At 41.6% G+C, this 21,737-nt stretch overlaps 1 protein-coding gene across 1 annotated transcript in view; it reads left to right on the top strand.

Annotated features, from left to right (window-relative positions):
* Nucleotides 1-3,171: 3,171 nt before the first annotated feature.
* Nucleotides 3,172-21,737, top strand: part of Fam135b (family with sequence similarity 135 member B) — a 215,047-nt gene continuing 196,481 nt past the window's right edge. Inside the window, 1 exon segment of the mRNA XM_037197518.1 lies at nucleotides 3,172-3,854. The gene's annotated coding sequence lies outside the window, so the exon portion shown is untranslated.

The following is a 21,737-nucleotide window of genomic DNA, read 5'->3' as shown; positions in this document are numbered from 1 at the left end:
TGTTTTATGGGATACATATGTACAAGTCTGGATTTAGCAGATATTGCCACATGGTTTAGTGAACAGTAGGATGATCTCATCTTAAAGTGAAAGCATTGATCCAACTTACTCACTATTTGCTCATTCACTTACACTCACTCACTACTTATTCATTCATTAATTCACTCATTCATGCACTAACGCTTTTATTCATTCACTCAATCATTTGCTGTCACACACTTATCCACTCACTCACACACTGACTTACTTGTTGTGGAATATTAAAGATGTGTTACATTCTTTTATGCTGTGGAATATTTGTTTAATGATACAAAGATGTGTTGCATTATTTTATGTTGCATTTGTTTAACTCTGTGAAACTATGTTACTTAGCCTGTATAAAATACCTGATTGGTCTAATAAAAAGCTGAACAGCCAATAGGTAGGCAGGAGAGGAGTAGGTGGGGCTACCAGGCAGAGAGAATAAATAGAAGTAAGAAGGTGAAAAAAGAAGAGGAGGAGGACATCAGGGGCCAGCCACCCAGCTACACAGACAGAGTTCTTACATGGAGTAAGAAGTAAAGAAAGGTATATGGAATAGAGAAAGATAAAAGCCCAGAGGCAAAAGGTAGACAGGATAATTTAAGTTAAGAAAAGCTAACTAGAAACTAAGCCAACCTAAGGCCAGGTATTTATAAATAATAACAAGTCTCTGTATTTATTTGGGAGTTGGATGGTGGGCCCCTCAAAGAGCCAAAGAACAAAGAGTAAAAACAAAACAAAACAACTCCACATACTAACTCCTTCACTCACTGTAAATGACTCCCTCAGTCACTGATTCCCTCATTCACTCATTGCCTCACTCACTCATTCACTCACTAACTCACTCACTGTCACACACTAAATCACTCACTCACTGTCTCTCATTCACAAATTCACCCACTCTCACTCATTCATCAACATGTTGCAGATCAATTTTGTTAAATTAATAAGAATTCATTGTTATTTCCATAACCCTTTTGTCAAAGTGAACCTCATAATTCTCACTTCACAAATTGTGACTTAAAATACTGTTTACAATTTTAAATTGTATTATGTTAAGTTGAATGCAAGTACACAATGTATTTTGAGTTCATTCTTTCTCCACTAATCTTTGCCTCATCGTTCCCTCTCCCATTAGTTCCTTTTGACCACGTAGATGGTTTTCGTTCTTATGTTTTCATTTATCTCTCTCCACATACACACACAACACACACACACACACACGTATGTATGTATGTATGTATGTATGTATGTATGTATGTATGTATCTATAGAGTCCAGAACTCCCAAAAGGGACAGAAAACAAGACCATTTTTTCTTTTTTGAGACAACGATATTGACTTAATCATATCATATTTACATAATATGATCATGTCCATTTGCACATATTTTCCTTCAAATGACAATATTATTCCTCTTTGGGGCTGGGAAATATTCTGCTCTGTATATAAACCACCTTTTCTGTATCCATTACTCTATCGGTGGACACCTAGGTTGGTTCCATAACTTATCTATTGTGACTAGTATTGCCACAACAATGATGTAAAAGCATCCCTGAGATGTGTTGATTTGGAGTTGTTTAGGCCACTTGTGTGTCATCAATTAAGAACTGTCTAATTCTACTAGTCCATTTATTGACTGTTTTTTTGGCATAAAGTTTTGGAGTGGTTTGTGTATGCTAGATATTAATTCTCTGTTAAGTAAATACCTGGGGTGGTATATCAAAGTCATAGGGCAGATTGATTTTTTTTAAAATTTTTTAATTATTTTGAATAGACTAGTTTATATTTCCACCAGCAGTGTAGAAAGTGGCTTTTTTGTAAACACTCTTACCAGTATTTATTATTGTTTTCTTCATGGCTGCCATTCTGACTGGTGTGAAATGGTAGCTCAATGTAGTTTTTACTTGCCTTTCTCAGATGTAGAGGGTTTTCATATTTATTGGTCACTTGTGTGTCATCAATTAAGAACTGTCTACTCATTTCATTAACTCATTTATTGACTGTGGTTTTTATTTTATTTTTTAGTGTATAGTTTTTAGAGTAATTTGTGTATGGTAGATATTAATCTACTGTCAAATGTGCAGTTAGCAAAGATTTTTAGGCTGTCTCTTCACTTTTTTTCCCTTTGCTGTGAAGAAGACTTTTAGTTTCATGAAATCTCTGTAGTCAACTGTTGGCTCTGTTTTCTGAGTGGCTGGAGTCCCATTCAGAAAGTACCTGAAGCATTTTCCCTCTATCAGTTTTTAGAGTTTCAGAGCTTGTATGACTAGAATTTAAATGCTCCCATTCAAATACAGTTTGTTTCAAGATTAAAAGAAGAATTTTGAAGAAATCAAATTGAAGAACATATCTCAGCAACACATCATTAATGCTGTGGAAGAAATTAATATTTTATTATAATAATAATTATAAAACATACATTTATGAGCTGGATATAGTGACTCGTGCCTGTAATTCCAGCATTTAGAAGCTTAAGGAAGGAAGATTGTCACAATTTTAAAGCCAGTCTGAGCTAAATATCAAGGATAGCCTGGGCTATGGAGTGATAGTTTGTCTCAAAATGAACAAAAAAATGTATATACATGTATATGACCTTGAAAAAGTTTTCTAGGCACAAAGACTAGTTTATCCAGGCCCTCAATCTAGATTCTGAAAACCATCCACATCTCAGGAGCCCACCACACATCTTTCCATTCACCTTCATACATTAACAGCTACTCTCTTGGTACCCAACAGCCTAGATTACTTTGACCAGATTTTGACGAGTTTTGAACAGATCTATGCAAATGTGACCAAGAAACATAGCTTCTTTCATTACTGACTTTCAACTTTTTACATAAGCATATTGCAATTTGTGCATATTGCTATATAGAGACAGTCTAGAATAGTGCTACATATTCTGCCATATCATGTCCAAAGCGTAATTCATCTGTACATTTTGATGAGGTCTATGTAACTTCGAGCAGTGGAACATTACAGAAAATGATGGGGGCATTCGCATGCATGTCTTTCAGTCCCTGTGTGCATGCACTTTTGCTGAGTACTATGAAGGGCTCAGCTGTGGCACAGGGTTTGTATATTCTGAGTTTTACTAGACAATGCTCAATGCTTTTCCAATTTGGCCACATCAGTTTCCACTGGACATGTTATGGTAGCTTCATATCTATACCCCCACTTGGTGTTGTCTGTATTTTCTCTTGGCATCTTAGTCATTGAAACATCGCATGTTAATTTTAATTTGCATTTGCCAGATTACAAATAGGGCTGAGCATTTTTCTTCATGACAGATGTTAGTAGTTGTCACATAACTTGGTGAGTTATCTGAGGCTTAGATTTTCTCTACTGTGCTTGTCTGTTCTAATACTCTCATGTTATTATGACCTTGATGGTGCATGTGGAACCTTTTACCTTTGCCTGGCTTTAGGTCCTAGCACAGCACTTGACAAGCAGCTGCTAGAACTGTTTCAGGGTCCACCACTGAGGAAAGAAGAAATGAAGCTCCAGGAAGAGAGGTGGGGCCCTCTGTAACTATGTCTGTGTTCTGTCTACCTTGGAGTTTGCCTTAGGCTGAGCTCACACTTCAGTCCTTATAGTACATAAACAATTCCAAATGGAATGTTTGATGCAGCCAATGAGTGAAGGTTTTGTGAACAATGGGCATTCTAATAAGGCCTCTCTGGGGAACACCACCAAGGGCTAGACCTGTACTTTCTCTGGATGTCTTTATGGATACCTGAAGATGCTCTGCCCCTCCTTGCTCCCTACCCACTTCGTACTGTTGAGACACCCTGCTCAGATGATAACCTTGCCAGTGGTACTTAATATTTCCAAGTAAGTGCTGGTGACTGAAATGCTATACCAAAAATAAGTGTTTGGGGATCAAGTCCTGCTTCTCATTGATCCTGTTTGAATCTTGGTCAGATTACTTGTAGTGTGAGTCCCTCCCATCTGTACTGATAGAGAAATGCCATCCACCTTCAAGGCCATTGTAAGGCTTGAGTGTGTCCACACAGATAAAATTCTCTTGGGGTGCTCCCTGATACTATGAGAGCAGCCACTCAGTGCTGGCTCTTGAATTCACTATCAACTTTTGAAAGATGGTGTTTCAAAATTAGTAAGAGAATAATAATTACAATATTATTGGCACAATATGACTTTGAGATGCCTTGTGACAGCCATGTTTTGATGAGGACAGTGAAGTAGAAGATGGTATCTGAACACTGCAGGGGTTTGATTGTATCTATGCACTATACGTTTGCTATGAAAACCACCTAAGAAACTCATGATGTTCACTGTGATGCTTGTCTTACAGGGTATCACAGGTTCCAATTGTAGAAAACACTTTGGAAATGGAATGCTAAATACCATTTCCCATGTTTCTTATTTTACTTATCATTGTATCCAATAAGTATCCAATAAGTCAAAGCATTGAAGTTAAGGGGAGGATTTTGTGGTTAGACATACATAAATATGAATCTTGGTACTGTATTGATTCCTACCTGAGAATGTCAGGACAAGTTATTTAGTCAAATAGAACCATAATTTCTAATACAAACATGGAAATATTTCATAAATATTTCTAATTAGTGCACATAAATTGTTTAGTGTAATTTTTAAATGTAGGGAATTATTTCATAAAGATAGATCTTACAAAAAATAACCATTTTGTGTATATCAATGAGGTAGAATTGGAAATGGAATTGAAGATAAATATGTCTGTATGTCTGTTTTCCTAAATATGAAGTGTGATTACTGAGAGTAGAAATCATGTTTGGTTGGCAGTACAATATCTCCAGTGCCTAAGGAAATGCCTGCCACAAGTTGGTACCTAATAATTTATTTACGAATGAGTAAACGAACAAGACTTATATATGAAACATATAACCTACTTTGTGAAGAGAAAGGGGAAAGACAGGCAAAAACAATAACCAAACAAGACAAAAAGGGAGACATCTGAATACATCCAGGCATACTGTCATATGTGCATGGAGTAACAAGGACCAACTGTGGTCTGACTATATTACAGGTATTGTGTGTGAAGAAGTCACTTGTACTCAGAAGGTGACTGCATGAATATCTTGTTATGAAAATTAAATGTTCAGGCACCCTAGGGAACTTGCCCAGGATCACACAGCCATCATGCATCAGGTCTGGTTGACCTACGTTCAAAGGTTCTCATCTCTCCACTGTCCTGTGCTTCTTGTCTTAGTTATCTACTCCAGAATTATGAAGGGCGATTATGGCTATTCTGCATCTTACAAGCTGAGTTGAAGTTGATGAGGAATAGCAGCAGAGAGAGCTTTGCAGCCTGGGCAAAAGGTTGAAGCTTCTATATGGCTGGGTCAGGAGAAGGAAGAGGCTGGGGAACACAGTGAAGCCAGATGGAAGGACCTTGAATGTCATGGCTGGGAAACTACTTCAGTTTCTGAAAACTGGGCAGCCAGTGGAAATGTCTGATGAGAGATAAAGATGCAGTCATATTTCTGAAGGGGTGTCCACTAAGACATATGTGATCAGAGCAAATGAAGTTAATATTTCCATTACTTTCATCCTGGGACTTTGGAGGAGTAATAGACTTCCTCGAGGCAAAGAGGGGGGATGTCACAGACCCTGGAATAGCACTTCATGCTATTCAACTATCTCTTATTACTTTGTCTTCAACCACTTAAATCTCTTAAGATATAAAAAGCATTGCCCAGCTCTTCTTAGGAGGACTCCCGGGAGGTGGAGTAAAGATGGTATGTATACAGGAGGCTTCACACAGGCTGTGAGGTGCAGTTCTGTGTTCAGGATTGTCATTTCTCTCCCCTGGGTCTCAGTTTCAAAACTATAAATTGAAAGAGCTGACCTGGAAGGTTCCTTCTTCAGCAAAGTTTCTATAATTAAATCTTTCATCATTGTCACCACCAGCAGCTAAACTTGGATCTGGAGGAGCACCTTGGGACAACCAGGGTCAGTTCCACATCTGGGGAAGCGAGCTTACTCATTGCATACCTTTAGTAGTTTGGGTAATGAGGCTGTTTTCTTTGCTCATGGTGGCATAGTTCAGCAATCCAGAATTAGGAAAATGTAGCTCTTTACTTGTTCTTTACTTGTATGGAAACCTCACTTCCACTCTACCCTCTAGATAAGAGATGAAAACAGCACAAACCGGTTTCTCCTTGTATTTGTGTGTGTGTGTGTGTGTGTGTGTGTGTGTGTGTGTGTGTGTGTGTGTGTGAGTTTTTAGTTAAGGAACAAGAGAGTAAAGATGAGGATCAAGAAAAAGTGCAGTCCTGTCCCTGACCATGTACAACTTCAGAAGCACACTTAAATTCCATCACTGTTTGCAATGACCACTAAAAGTTTAATCCAGGGCCTCGTGTGTGTTAGACAAGAGTTCTTCCATCACTGAGCTACATCCTGCTCCGTTACACACCTTCTCATGGAACATTGGTCATTGGTGTCTCAGTCCTTATCCTGTGGTTTCTATTTCCAGCTCCCTGCTGCCTTTAAGATCTTTTGATAGGACATCAGTTGGTGCTGGTGGGAATAGTAATGGGCTTCCCATATTTGGGTGTGTGTGTGTGTGTGTGTGTGTGTGTGTGTGTGTGTGTGTATGAATGCACATGCATGTCTGTATGTGTGCAGGGGTATGTATGTATGTGTGTGCATGTATGTGTGTACATGTGTCTGTATTTGTGTGTATATGCATGTGTGCATGTGTGTGTGTGTGTGTGTGTGTGTGTGTGTGTGTGCATACACTAAGGTTTATCAGTGTCTTGCATTATCAAATGTCCCAGACACCCTCCAGTGTTTTGAAGTCATTGATTTTTAGACTTTTCTAAACCTGCAGAACATTGAGTGTCTCATCTTCTTGCTCTTGAAAGTATAGTCAGCACTGTGAATGGGGGTGTTGGCAGGAGAAAAGCTAGGGGGTTGGCACATGCTTCCCAGCTGGTTTTCCCAGGTTTGCTCTGTGTGATTTACCTTGTCACTCTGATGAGTGTTGATGAAACCTTGACTGTTTCATGACGTGGGCCTGATGGTTTGCTGAACTGCACCAATGACATGAATCTCAGGGCTGAGCATGGACCTAGTAGAATAAGCATGTAGTTCTGTTCTGACTGCCTCCCCTTCCAACACAGAAGTGAATGGATGTCAGATTTGGATTAACTTGTTAGCACTAGGTTCATGAGAAAATTAGTTTTACCGTTCTTCTTCCTTTATTGGACTCACTCATTCAGTCAGGGAGAGTCATTCAGCTCTTTGGAAGAGGTGTGAACACAGTGAGACCCGCCTCAGGTGAGTTCAGTGTTGTTAAGAAAAATGAGTAAATTAAAGGCTCTCATGTGTGCAGGGGCCTTCATAACACACAGAACACCAGTGGAGGGGTCAGAGGGAAGATTTCCTCTATTATTGGATACCATATCCCTTAAGTCATACTGTTAAATATACATAATCATTAACCAGATGATGGGATGCTTTCCAAAGCAAAGGCAAATACTTAGAAGTACAAAACAGTTCATGAGACAGGGAGACTCTGAAGTGGGAAGGAATGGTATAACATTAAATCCACGTAAAGGAAAGATAGAAGAAATTATAAATGTGGGGGAGGGGAGAGACAGAGGAAAAGAGATGGAAATTTCCCTTAACATGATTCAAAACTTGTTAAATGAGCAACTGATTTGTGTCTTCCATTCTGCTATGTTCCCAGGTGGAAAGTGAGAGGCTGTAAAAATAAATAAATATAGATAGATATAAATATACACAGAGAAAGAGACAGAGAGAGATGTTATAAATGTTCAAACTAAAAAAGAAGAGACTGCAGCAGCTACCCAGGCCAAGAGAGCAGGAACTTGATAGTTGCCACTGACTGCCTCTGATATATCTGTTGGACCTGTACTTCCAAGCTCATAGACTATCTAAGAGACAGAGCCTGAGATGGAGCCTTATATGAACACAATCCTGGATGTTGTGTTCCTAAGGAGCAAGAGCCAGGATCAGGGAGCAGAGATTCAAAGAAGAAAGAGTTCATGCAGGCATCAGCCAGGTGGGGGCCATCTCAATGGCTCTTGGTCATACCCCCTGCAGGTGGGAGCAGTACCTGGTGAGTGGAATGAGATGAATCTCAGGACATCACTTCCAGCTGGCATGGAAGGGGAAAGTTTATATTCATCCTTTCTCCTTGTGACCAAAGATTTGCTCCATAATAACTTGACTCCTTTGGATGTCCATGGGAAGGGTTGGAAGATAGGGCTGTGGGCTGAAACAGAGACAAGATGGGATCAGAATCCATCTGCATAGGGTGCCTGGGGCCCAATAGCTTCTCACTGTGAACGCTAGAATCAGAACCAGGTGAGGGTGCAGGGCTATAGAACTGTGCTCCAGACATACCAAGTATGCTAAGTGCTAGTTATGACTGTGCCTGAGCAAACTACCAATCTGTCAGCAGCTTCCGAGCAAGACCACCCATGACTGAGGAGTTTCGGTATTGGTGTGGTTAAATCAGATGATCTGGTCCAATCTGCCATTAAGGGGTGTTCTGACTGGGATCTTCTTGAGGAAGATCCATGTCCAGGTCTCTCCAATTGTTAGCAGGATTCAGTTAAAGCAGGGTGTTACCCCAAATCCTCCCTTGTTTTCTTTCTATACCACAGCTCACAAAATGACACCTGATTGTTTTTCCTTTTAATATCAGAACCCACAAGAGACAGCAAGCAAGGCAGAAGCAGAATGCTTGTATGCTCTCTTATCTTAGGAGAGGATTACACACAGGCCCCTCTGCTGGCTTACGATCAGTGGAGCCATCTCAGGGTCAGCTTACCACACCACACTGCATCATTCCATAACCATCAAAGTTCCAGGGCAAAACCTTCTTAGGCCACAAAGATCACCTCTTGTCTTTTCAACTCCCTCCCCCACTTTTTTTTTCTTGAGTTCTTCCAGATAGCATCTGAGCCCCACATACAGAGAAGTACCTGGTGCTTCCTCCATCTGCCAGGCACATGGAGATAGCTATGCGTAGTACTCAGGAGCTTCTGGCCATAATCTTTGTGCTGCAGAGACTTCTACGGTCACCACCAGCATAAAATACCATACAGCACCACTAGGCTGGGAAGGGCAGGCTTGAAGGTCAGCGTGGGCTGTGGAGGTAAGGCTTCCAGGTTTATGTTGACTTTGCACTGTTCAGTTTTTTCACTGAGAGTGGAATCTGAGTGCCCGAGAGCAGAAGCCTGGGACATCAGACTTCAAATGTGGGGTTCCAGCAATGCCCTTTCCTGCCATAGGGCCTGGGATAAATGGCAGGTCTCCTTGTACCTTGCTTTCCTCATCTTTGATAAGGAACATCTTTCTTTGTGGAGGGGAGTTGAGGAGGGTAGGGCTAAGGACAAGGTCTGATGCATGGTGGGTGTCATGGCCAGGTTCTCTACCACTGTTACTTAAAGATAGGCCTTTCATCTTCCAGGAAAAACAGGAAAGTCCTTATCAATAGTACCATGACATTTTAAGATCTAGCAGAGCAGCATAAATCTGTGTTCCTAGGAACAAAGACTCAGGTCTGTCTGGATGTTCCAGGTACCCCAGGCAGCAGGTGTCTTAGATCCCAATGATTTAGCTGTGGAGCCTTAGCTGTTCCTTCTCATTTCTCTCCTTTTTTATTTTCTGTGTATAAGAGCTCTATTTCCTGAGAAAAGGACCGTACTCCTCACACTTTCCCAGAGACGGGGACACAGGATACAAGTGCTAACTGTTAGTGACTGGTCATCCTGGATACATCGTGCAGGTCTGTGGGGAGCATGTTTCCCAAGTCCACCCAGCACAAGTTCCCAGAATGCTGGCTTGTCTTGAGAAGACCCATCACTTTAAGCCCCACGATTCTCAGAAATGATGGGACAAGTTTGCCACTATGGCTCTGCCCTGAGACACATTATTCACAAGTGGCATCTCTGACTTGTCAGTTACATTCATCACCTGCCTCCAAAGAAAGAAAATACAGCCGCATAGTGTCTCTACAGGAAAACACTGCATTAAACAGCAGGGCCATCCTTTGTTGTCCCAAGCCTGGGCTGCAGGAGTATGGACAGGTTAAAGGCTGCTTCCACCTCCATTATCAGGGAGTAAAAACTGTAGATTGAAAACACACCCGAGACTGGCGTTTGGCTCAGAGCCTGGGCCAGTCAACAGATAGGTTCCTCTCCAGTTTGTAGGTGTCTCTGGGGAGATCAATAGAATGCTGTGTGCCTACTATGTGGATTCATATGATACATATAGTTACACTTCTACTGTCTTTAGTGTAGGATTGTGGTGGAGGCAACTAAGACTCAGAACATTTTAATGATTTTCTCAGGGTGACAGAGCTGTCAGATCAGCCTTTCTCAGAGTACAGCACGGACTATGGGGCAAGTGATGTCCTACATAATACTACTTCCATGATCAGAGAAGGCCATGCTGAATCCTGGTCTAGGTCTGCTTGTAGTGTCATCTGGGGAAATGACATGCCAAGAGTTCGGAGAAGCTCTGCAATCCCGAAATTGATTCAATCTAATATGTCCCAAGTCGAGTTGAGCATAACAACCCTTTTTATTTTTACAATGCTAAATTATATTTTAGTTTCTAGCACATCAGATTTACATTATAAATAAGTGCTGCTCAGTCAGGGGATCCTTGGGGCTCTGCTTGGACCCCATCGTATGGATTTCCAAGTTGTTCATTAACATGTTGTTTGTGGAATCTGTCAGAGGCCTCACAGTAGTTGTTGGTTCCATTTCTGTAAAGTCACCATCTGTAGAAAATAAGCTGGAATTAGAAGGTTGGTCCTCATGCTAATACTTCTCATGCATGGTGGGTGTTTGGAATAAGACACAAGACCATGAGAATTGCAGTTGTTTCACATCAGGAGAGTAAGCCACTTCCCCTGAGACAGGAATGAGCCTGTGTGTAGCCCAAAGAGAAAGAGCCTGGCTAGCCTTTGAAGGCAGGGAGCTCCCTGACATGGACAGCTTTCCTCAAGGACTAGATAGCAGGAACGAAGACACTAAAGGGGATCCCACAGCTTACAAGGCTGCTCCCTCTACCCGGTGCTACCGGGAGTGGGTGTCTGACCTACTTGTTCTTCACTCATCTCCCTTCCTCCTCCCATTCTTCCCTTCCTCCCACGTGCTTCCAGTGGAGGTGGGTGGAGGGTGAGACTGGGATAAACTAGGCAGGTCCTGGGGCATGGCTTGTGGGAATGGCACCCAGTCTCTGCTTCTAAGCTGACCCTGAGTGCTTTACCCTTCTGCAGTCATCACAGAACATCTGCAGTGCACCTGAGCCCAGGAGGGTTCCAGATTGGGGCAGAAGTATCTGTCCTATGCATCCTTGCTTTGGACACATACTTTCTGCATCCAGCTTGCCTTGGTCCATTTAGTGTGGCTATGACTGAATACACAGACCACATAAGTGATAAACAAAAGGTTTCTCTTCAGTTCACACAGTTCGAACTGTGTAAGCCAGGCGCTGCATTTTTCAAGAGTCTTCCTGATGTGTTATAATATGGCAGAGAATCTCACGTGGTGAAACAGAAAGAATCTACAAACTTGGGTCTCTTGTCTTCCAAATCCTCTAATCCTATTTTAGGCTCCACTTCCACTAGCATAGCAGATCTGAATTACGTCTAAAGGCCTCACCTCCAGAGGCCACCATAAGCAATGATGGGGATTATGCTTCCAATACATGAACTTTGGGGGACACGTGCAAGCTGTGACATCATCTGAGCCGTGGCTTCCCTGAGGTGCCAGGAGCAATTCTAATCAAGTTCTGTTTGTTTCTGGTACAAAATCCAGCACCTAGAGCCGGCTCCCTCAGCACCTGTGCACTCCTTGACCTGTGCTGGATTGTTACACAGTGCTCCACATGCTGCAGGCGCTCTAGAGAACAGATATGAGTGGAAACTAAGTGATGGAAAGATGGCTTTGCTCAGAGCAGCACTAATGGAAGCACTCATGCTTTGGGGGAAGCAATGGAGAGTATACTTGTGAATGAATGATTCACTTAAAGGAGAAATTAAAAGTGTGTGTTTACCCAGATGATTTCAAGTCACAGTGTTGGATGTCAACACCTCTTTATAACCTTGCCAAGAGTACCTCTTTGCTTCCAAGGAGACCAAAGACTCCTTCTGAGATGATGGGCTCTCCTTCTGTTTCCATGTGATGTGCTCTAGAGCTGGGGTTGGTTTAATCTGACATGACTATTTTGGTCAGAAGTTTTGACATGAATGTAATTGTGCACCAGGAGCCTGAGTCAATCACTTAAAAATTATTTGTCATCCCAGGAAGTTATTAAGTGCTGGTGATGGCTGATTCTTTTGCCCAAGAGGCATTCACTGTAGACTCAGTGTGCTGGCATTGTTCTAGACAGTGCTGTTACAGAAGGAAAACCATTTTGTTTAGTTTTTTTTAGGCATCAGTATTTTCCCCCAAAGGAGCTGTTGCGGAGGACCCTGCCTCTCATCTATGAAGTCCACAGAAAGGATGTGGCAATGGAATCTTGAGGTTCCATACTCCTATTGAAGTATAACCCAGGGCAGCAATTCTCAAACTGTGGGTTACAACCCCTTTGTCAAACCTTTAGAGCCCCAAATATTTGATTCATAACAGTAGCAAAATTATATTTATGAGGTAGCAACAAAAAGAATTTTATGGTTGGGGAATCACCACAACATATTAAAGGGTGAAAGCCTTAGGAAGGTAAGAACCACTTAGGGCCTAAGGGAAGGCCCTGATCGGTGACCTGGGGCTTAAGGAGCAACCTAGGAACCTTGTGTTCTGCAGAGAGTTATTGAGTAGGGATGGGAGCTTAGTCCTACTTTATATGGATTGGATTTGAACACTACTCCATCTCCCTAATAACTAAATCCCCTGTCAGAGCTTTTATTGTGTTGTTTGTCAAAGAAGATCACCAATAATGTACTCAGTAAAGCACAGAGTATAAGAGGATCATGTGGTGTGTTAGTCAAGCCCAAGTGCTTCTGAAATAGAATGGGGGTAGGATGAACAATTCTGCTGGGAACCTAGACCTTGAGTGGCACTATGCCAGGGAAATAAGCTCCAATTAAAAAGCTGCTACACAACAAAAAGCCCTGTTATAATTATGTTAGTTGGGAGAATGGGGTTGATATTCACAAGCAAGGTACCACTATGGAACAAGTTTTCATTTAAACTCCTGGGTATAAGTATTCAAGTTCAACTGGCAACTTTCTTCTAGTTAATCTTTGAGCAACAACCTGTCAGAGAATGTACCAATTGCATGTTAGGGGAAAGGAGGCTTGGATTGGAGATATATAAATCTGGGTTTTAAGCAAAGGCATTCTTCATTACCTTCTCTTATTATCTGTCAGCTCCCATATTAATGGATTCTACAAGCGTCTTTCTATCATAGGTTTAAAACCATGGCTTCAACGAGCTGTCTTAAAAGAAATGAATGCCTCTCACTTTGTGGAATATATTTTACACATTCTCTGCTCGCTATCAATCCCTTTCCTTACCCACATGAGCTTCTGGCTACATTTTCTCCATATTAGATCTGTCTAAGTTAGAATTTATCGACAATTTTATACAACCTGAACTCACTTGGGTTGAGAAAACCTCAATGGATGATTTGTGTTGATCAGATTGGCCTATAGCCATATCTGTGAGAGATTGTCTTGACTGATGACTGATGTGGAAAGGTCTACTGCACTGCAGGGTCATCATCCCTCGGCAGATATGCCTAGATATTATAAGAAAGTTATCTGAGCAAGCCAGTGGGCTTACAAGCATCCTTCTCCCATGGTACCTGCTACAGGTCTTTGTTCTGAGTCCTTTGCCTCACATAGATCAATGATAGAATGTGACCTGAAAGTGTAAGATGCAATACATTTTTTCCTCCCCTAGTTTGCTTTTGATCATGGTGTTTATCACAGCAACAGAATGGAAGAAAGTAGGACAAAAATCTGTGTTCCACTCAGGGTGAGTTGAAGGTGTATAAGCTAAACCTCATTCCCTGGGGTTACTGAGTATGGATGGTCTTTGTTCATATCTGTGTCTCACTCTTATGAGCACAGTGCACCTGCCCTCAGTTTTCTGGGCCTGCAGAGAGATGAAGGGAGGTAATTTTTTGACTTATAAATTGAGCAGATTTGTATAAAATCATCCATAGAAATCCTGCTATTTTTAACAGCATCCTTTTGACTACAGACACACTTAAATCTCCTTGAAAATCCATTCAGTAATTACTTTCTCCTCTGGGTTTTTTTCTCAAATGGGGTCAGAAGGAGACCTGCCGCATGTTAGATACCATGCTGGGAGCTCATAGAGTGGACCATGATACACTGGGCTCTGATGAATGTGGGGTTGTACAACATCCTGTTTCACAAAGGCATGAAACAAATTGTTCCAGGGTCAGTGGGCCATGAATAGAAAAGCCAACATACAGAACCATTGCGTCCTCTGAAATTGCAGTATTGGAGTGTGAGACAGAGACGGCTGCTGAAGTTCACATTCAGGTGAGCTCCGAGTCCCCTGCAGAGCTCCCTACCACTTCTTCAGGTGGTAAGGATAGATCTAGTATTCCCACGGCACGATTACCTCTGTGGCTAAACAGAAGAGCCCACATGGGGGAAAAGAATCTTTCCTTCTAGGCACAGCAGGCTATGAAGGGCAAGGAGTTGTGGAATCTTACATTCTGAGGTTGGAAGACTGAAGTGTGGCTGGTCTGCATAGGAAAAGTATTGCAGGGACATGAACTTTCAACTTTGAACACCTATAGTTCTGTCAATGGGAAAGAACTTTTGATCTGTGGAGTCTGAGCCAGGTCATAGAAAACAATGGCCGAGCAGTCTTGAATTCAGAACCAAGACATAATATGAAATGATGGTAACTAGTTTTTTGAGGAATTAGCAGCATTACACTAATTTTACTGAGTTTTGAGATATGAGTCCTAGTTAGTTTTATTTTTTCCTTCTGTTGTGATAAAACACCAAGGCAAAAGCAACTTAATGGAAAGAATTTGCCTGGTTCATTTCCAGCATGGTGGGAAGGCAAAAGCCTCAAGAGCTCGAACCAGTTCATCCAATCACATCTACAGTCCGAAGGTAGGAACAGATAAATGCAGGCTGATGCTTAGCTCCCTTAGTTTATGCATACAGTGCAAGATCCTACCCTGAAAAAGGGGCCACTCACAGTGGGCGGGTCTTCCCACCTCAAAGAACAGATCAAGACAATACCCCACAGGCATGCCCTTGATATTCCAGGTTCTGCTAACTGTCACAGTGTATGGCAGGAAGCAACACAAACGTGATGATGCACATTGTATTTCAAGGGGAGATGAATTCACAAAATTATATTAAGCATGTTTAAATGCACAATGCATTGATATGCAGCTTAGCTGCAAGGTTTTGCCATTGTGCCCTCTAGCTCCCAATCATTTTCATCATTTCATATGAAAACTTATACCCATGAAGTGATGCCTTTGTTTGCTTTACTATTGCTGTGATAAAACACTGACCAAAAGCAACTTGGCGAGAAAAGGGTTTATTTGTCTTACCTATCCCAGGTCACAGTCATTGAAGGAAGCCAAGGCAGGAACTCAAGCAGGGCAAGAACTGTGTCCAAGTCTAATTCCAAGGCCAGGAAGCAGAATAAAGTAAACCCTTTCCTTGCATATATAGGTGAACTGAGGCACATAAACAGAAAACATGGCATAGCTTCACTCCAAGAAATCCCAAGGATTAGGATTATGTCTCCAATATCTCTTTTGAAAGACATAAACAAATAATTGTCTGAATTTGTTGAACATGAACATCCTGGTTTCCTTTCTTGTCAGTGTGATAAAAATGTCTTGACAAAAGCAGTTTGATGTAGGAATTTTTATTTTACTTGGCTCACAGCTCCAGCTTACAGTCTTTCTTTTCAGGGAAGTCAAGGCAGGAACAAAAGTAACTGGTCACATGCATCATCGCGAGCAGAAAGTGGATACATGCATGCATGCTCACGCTTCTTGGCTTTTTCTCTCCTCTTTATACAATTCAGGAACTAAACACAGAGAATGATTCCACCTGCTTTTAGGCTGTTTTTTTTTTCCCACATCAATCAACACAATCAAGACAATTCCCCCAGACATGGCATGTCCCAATGCCAGCCTGATCCAGACAGTCCGTCATTGAGACTCTTTTCCCAAGTAGTTCTAGACTGTATCAAGGTTACCAGGCTAACATTTACAAAGGGCTATAACCTACAATTGTGTTAGACATTTTATTCATTATTGTAATCATCACAGACACGAACAAAGCAACTTTTAGTTTCATTTTTCAGGTAATCAAAATAAAGGGCTGTGATGTTATCAAATCTCCCTGACATATCTGTTAAGCAACAGCAAACTGCTTAAAAGCTAGACTTTAGGAGTATGGAACCTTTTCTCCTTGGTGTCCCCATGGTGTAGGTAGAGTTTTTTCCTTATGTAGGCATCCAGAGCCAAGCATTTCATTTGGTTCATATGTGTTCAAGAAACAGTTGTACATGAGACAGACTCATAGGGATGTCCACCTGGGACCTGAAATAATCCATCCAACTTGGGTGTGGTAGGCTTTCTTTTCGGTCACCATTCAGCTCCCAAATCATGACACAGAGACATCTTATTAGTTATGGATGCCCAGCCTTATCTTATGCTTGTCATACTAGCTCTTATAACTTAACTTGTTTCTCTTCATCTATGCTTTGCCTCAGGGCTTTTTACCTTTCTTTCCTTCTGTATATCTTGTGTTCACTGCTTCTCCTGTCTGTCTGTCTGGCAGTTGCCTGGCTTCTGGCCCCTGGCATGTCCCTTTCCTTCCCCCTCATTTTCTCCTCCTTCTTCTCTTGAGCATAAATTTCTCTTCCTACTTACTTTCTCTGCTCTACAGCTCTGCCTATCCCTCTCCTGCCTAGTTATTGGCTGTCCAACTTTTTATTAGCCCAATCAGGTGTCTTAGGCAACAAGGTGAAACAACTGCAACACACCTTTACATTATTAACAAGGCAGAATAAACAAATGTAACACACCTTCACATAGTTAAAGGAATATTGCACAACACTTGGGTCTGAACCCTGTATCTCTGAGAGTTTGGATGAAGGAATCAAGACTGCCCATGTGGTCAGTAGCAGAGCATAGATGTAAGTCGGGTATTCCTGACCCCCCACTTCCCCCCTTTTCCAGAGTTCTTTTGGCTTTCTGACATTCTATGTTGGCTCAGAGATGAACACATTTGCAATGCAAAATAGAAGACCTTTGGGCTACCCTGGCAGGTGCATCTCTGAGCTGTGTTTCTTCTATTTTGGGGCTGGCACATCTGCTAGAAATTTCTCAGAGATGCACATGCTGTGAAAGGGGCTAGAGAGCAGAGATAATGGCAGGGCTGTGTAGGCAAATTTATTGTGTAAGTGGTGACATTAAATATAATTAATATAACTGCCATCTCATTAGGTAAATCACTCTTGGGTTCAGGACATATTTTTCATATAGGCTAGAGCTACAAGGAAGAAGGAGAAGCATTAACTTGGTATACTGGCAACATGAGACTGGGCCGGTCAGGGGTTAGTTTTAAAAGGGCAGTGTAAAAGGATAGAAGCAGAGGTCAAGACATAGGAAGCAAGTGGCCTAATAGTATCTATAAAATAAGTGGCCTTGGTTGGCTATGTGTTCATTCCCTTTCCTTTTAATGTCTCAATATATGTCCTGATGTGATTGCTTCCTTGTATGTGCAGCATGAGAGCCCTGGCTCCCAGTACTGCTGCTTTCCTGGACAGATTGGAGTTGAGGTCTATCTCCTGAGGTCATTAGCAGTGGGTTCTGGGACATCATGGCCAGTGTGAACCTGTATCTCTCACTGTCCTTTATTCTTTACTCTGATATACCCATCTAAACCCAAACAGTTGCTATAGTTCACAAATGAGGATTTATACGCTTCATGAATCATTGGTTACTTGTCCAAGGTCACAGAGTTAAAAGTGAAGAGGATTTATACTTGCATCTATTTCTAAAATGTTATTTATTCATGACAAATCCCTCAGAGGAGAAACTCGGTTGTATGATATACAGGAGAACTTCAGGGAGGGAGAGGAAAGTGGGCGTCTGATTGGGAGTGCTCACCTCATGGTTCAAAAGGAACTCCAATGGTATTGGGTGCATGTAATTTATTCAGTGACTGCTCTAAATTGCCTCCTCCTTTCTTCCCTTTTGATTATTTTCTTCCTTCTCACTTTAGTGTGAATTACTCTAATTAGCTAATATCTTCACAGGTAGCAAAGCGCCACTTACACTTATGGTCTATAGAGTTCTTTGATGCAGGCCTGGAGAAGAAAGTAGGGAGAGGGATCTTAACTTCATGGGAGGGGCTCCTGGGCTAGGGGCCAGGAGATTGATGAGCAGTTTTGCAAAGGCAATCACTATTCAAATGAGATGGTTATGTTCCAAGACTTATTTGAATGTGTGGCATTCAACATGCAAGGTGTTTTCTTTGTGTTACTATGTTCTATTCAATTAAAGATTTAATGTTAGATTCCAGTGATGTCCTTCAGCCCTGCCTCTCGAGGATAGGTGTTAATGTGAAGGCATGGAGTGAAAGTGCTAACTTGGAATTGTCTCCTGGCTCAGTGGGGAGCCAAGGTCATAGTCAGGCTGTCCTGGGTCTGTGTTTTGTGAGACTTTTCCTGGGAAACTTGGATGGAGCAAATGTCTATTTACCCCAGATAGGGATCCAAGAAAAGTAGTAACTCCACCAATACTGAGCCTGGAGAAGCAATGAGTGGATTGGTGTTACTTACAGAAGCATGGACAACTCACAGGCAATTGCATCACTGAAAAACCCACCACAGCACTTGTGATGACTCAGGAAAGCTGTATCCCCAGAGCTCCTTGTAGGCCAGTGAATCTCTTCCAGGAATCTTGGCTGGCCAGGGGATTACTCCTTGCCCTAGATGCTGTTATCTGTTTCCATAACCTTGGGGAGGAGCCCATGAATCTTGTTAGTTTGTACTCCAGGCTTTGTGAGATTTGTTTATGTCCTGGGTCTCCTTCCCTCCCTCTTCATGAGAGAATGTTTCTTTCCAGTGGAGGAGATTACTACACAATCTAACTCCCCTTCTGATTTAGTGAGTGACCCTCAAGCAAACTGCTTCTATAGACCAGTAAAATGGTATGATGGTAGTACCTACTACCTTCAAACACTTGGAGGGTAACAAAATAATATAAAAACCTTACACTTAGTCTATTCAGGTGACAGTGCCGAGTATACCTCAGATGGGTTCTTTCCTTGCAATGGGTGTTCTCCAACTGACGGTTGACAGTCTGGAAATGGTTCAAAAATTAATGCCTTACTGCTCATCTGCTTAGTCTTAAGGAGCAGCTGGTCAAAGAATTCATCTTGAAGAAAAAGTAGGATCTTGACTTGATAGAGATATTAGGTCTGAGCAGTGGACACTGTATACAGAGCTGGGAAAGTTAGGGCTTTTATCTGTGTTACGAAGTGGCTTCAGTGAGCTGGGACTAGCTGGATCTTTGTGAGCTGACAGGTAACCAGAAGATGAGAAGTGAGGGGATAGAGGAGAGATGGTGCTGGAGGAGGTTGAGGGAGAATTGTCCTGGAGTCTTCAAAATTCTCATATATAGGGTGGGAATCATGGTATGCATAGACAATGATATTCTTAGTAGTGGTGAGATAATCTGACATTTCACCAGTCCATGAGTGTCCGAGACAAGAAATAAGGAGCCCACCATAGAAAGGATGAGACTTGTGTTCTAGAGCTGCAAGGAGAGAGGGGTAGGGTCGCTCTTAAGTTTGTGAATGGTCTGCTGAAACCCCTAAACTCCTACCCTGCAAGTCTCCTTCTCAACCATTTGGAAGGTCAGAGGGAAACAGGGAAAGAACCCATTATTGAGGTATGCTGCTTCCATGTCTTCTGTATTCTCTTTCATGATCTGTTTACACAGCAGAATAGTATAGAACCACACAGAAATGTTTGATGAATGACTGGCTACTCATTAGTGAGTGCTAGGATATCGCTAGCTGTTATTTATACCATGAAACTTTTCATAAATATTTATTCTGCACCAACTCTCTGCTCTTGGAATAAAGTTATGATGAGTGGATAGATAAACTGCACCATACCCATGTACATTTTATTTTCAAAATATATATTGAATATATTTTGCTTCAAATATGTCCCCAAGTTTGCATTATTAGATTGATTTTTGTTAGGTATTTTAACCTTACTGGGGAACAAGTGAACTAAGGGTTAATCCAGCTATGTACCCTTGTGGCAATGAAAGGAATGGATGGCAACACACACAGGTGACGGGGCAGTGAATATAATAACATACATGTTCATCCTGGCAGCTGCTTGCTGAGTCCCCCAAAGGTTAGTGTTGACTTGTCCAAGAAGAGAAGATACAAAATAGGACAGGAGGAAGGGCTTGTTTTTGTTTTCTTTGTGTTAAGGGTGGAAATATATATGTGACAAAATTTATGTAGTTCAATACGTTTGGGTGTTTTCATAATCATGGCAGTGACCACCACTTTCTAGTTCCAAGAAACTTCCAGAACCTCTGAAGGAGATCTCATGTCCATAAACAGTCATTGTCCTTCATTGTTTCCCCAGTCTTTAGGTTCTGCTCTATTTCCTTCCCGTGCAGATTTGCCTCAGTCTGCATCTTTTTTAGGAATGGAACCATAAAACATATTGTACAGTTGTGTATAGTTTCTTTCATTTAGCATCATGTTGTAAGGTTCATCCATATTTTAAAACTCCACTGCTTTCTGTAGCTAAATAATATTCTGCACATAAAGTCAAGAAAACTGTAATGGTTAGTTGTATGTCAACTTGACACAAGCTAGAGTCATTCAGGAAGAGGGAACTTCAGTTGAGATAAATGCCCCCACCCTACAGGCCTATGTTGCTGGAGGGCTTCTCTCCAGGTTCCACCAAGCCCCGCAGTCGCAGTCCCATAATCCACATATAAAATAATCACTCAGACGCTTATATTACTTATAAACTGTATGGCCGTGGCAGGCTTCTTGCTAACTGTTCTTATAGCTTAAATTAACCCATTTCTATAAATCTATACCTTGCCACGTGACTGGTGGCTTACCGGCGTCTTTACATGCTTCTTATCCTGGCGGTGGCTGCAGTGTCTCTCTCCCCTTCTTCCTGTTTCCCCAATTCTCCTCTCTCCTTGTCCCGCCTATACTTCCTGTCTGGTCACTGGCCATCAGTGTTTTATTTATATAGAGTGGTATCCACAGCAGGCCTGTGAGCAATACTATGTTGCATTTTCTTGATTGATGATTGATATGGGAATTCCCAGCTCACAGTGGGCAGTACCACCTCTGGGATGGTGGTTCTGGGCACTATAAGAAAGACTGAGCAAACTATGGGGAGCAAGTCAATAAGTCATGGCTTCTGCATCAGTTCCTGCCTTGAGTTCCTGCTCTGACTTCCCTGAATGATGAACTAATAAACTATAGGACAAAAAAAAAAAAAAAAAAAAAAAAAAAAAAAAAACAAAACAAAAAAAAAACCCTTTCTTCCCTAAGTTGCTTTCAATTGTGGTGTTTTATCACAGCACTAGAAATCCTAACTTAGACAACATGCAACCATGACTTTCTGATCAAGACCTGCATAAGATCATAAGCCAGACAAAATCTAAGCATGACAGAGGCAGGTACTAGTGAAATCCCAT

The sequence above is a fragment of the Peromyscus leucopus genome, chromosome 20 (assembly GCF_004664715.2).
Source record: "Peromyscus leucopus breed LL Stock chromosome 20, UCI_PerLeu_2.1, whole genome shotgun sequence".
Lineage (NCBI taxonomy): Eukaryota > Metazoa > Chordata > Mammalia > Rodentia > Cricetidae > Peromyscus > Peromyscus leucopus.
This window is presented reverse-complemented; position numbering and strand designations above follow the sequence as displayed.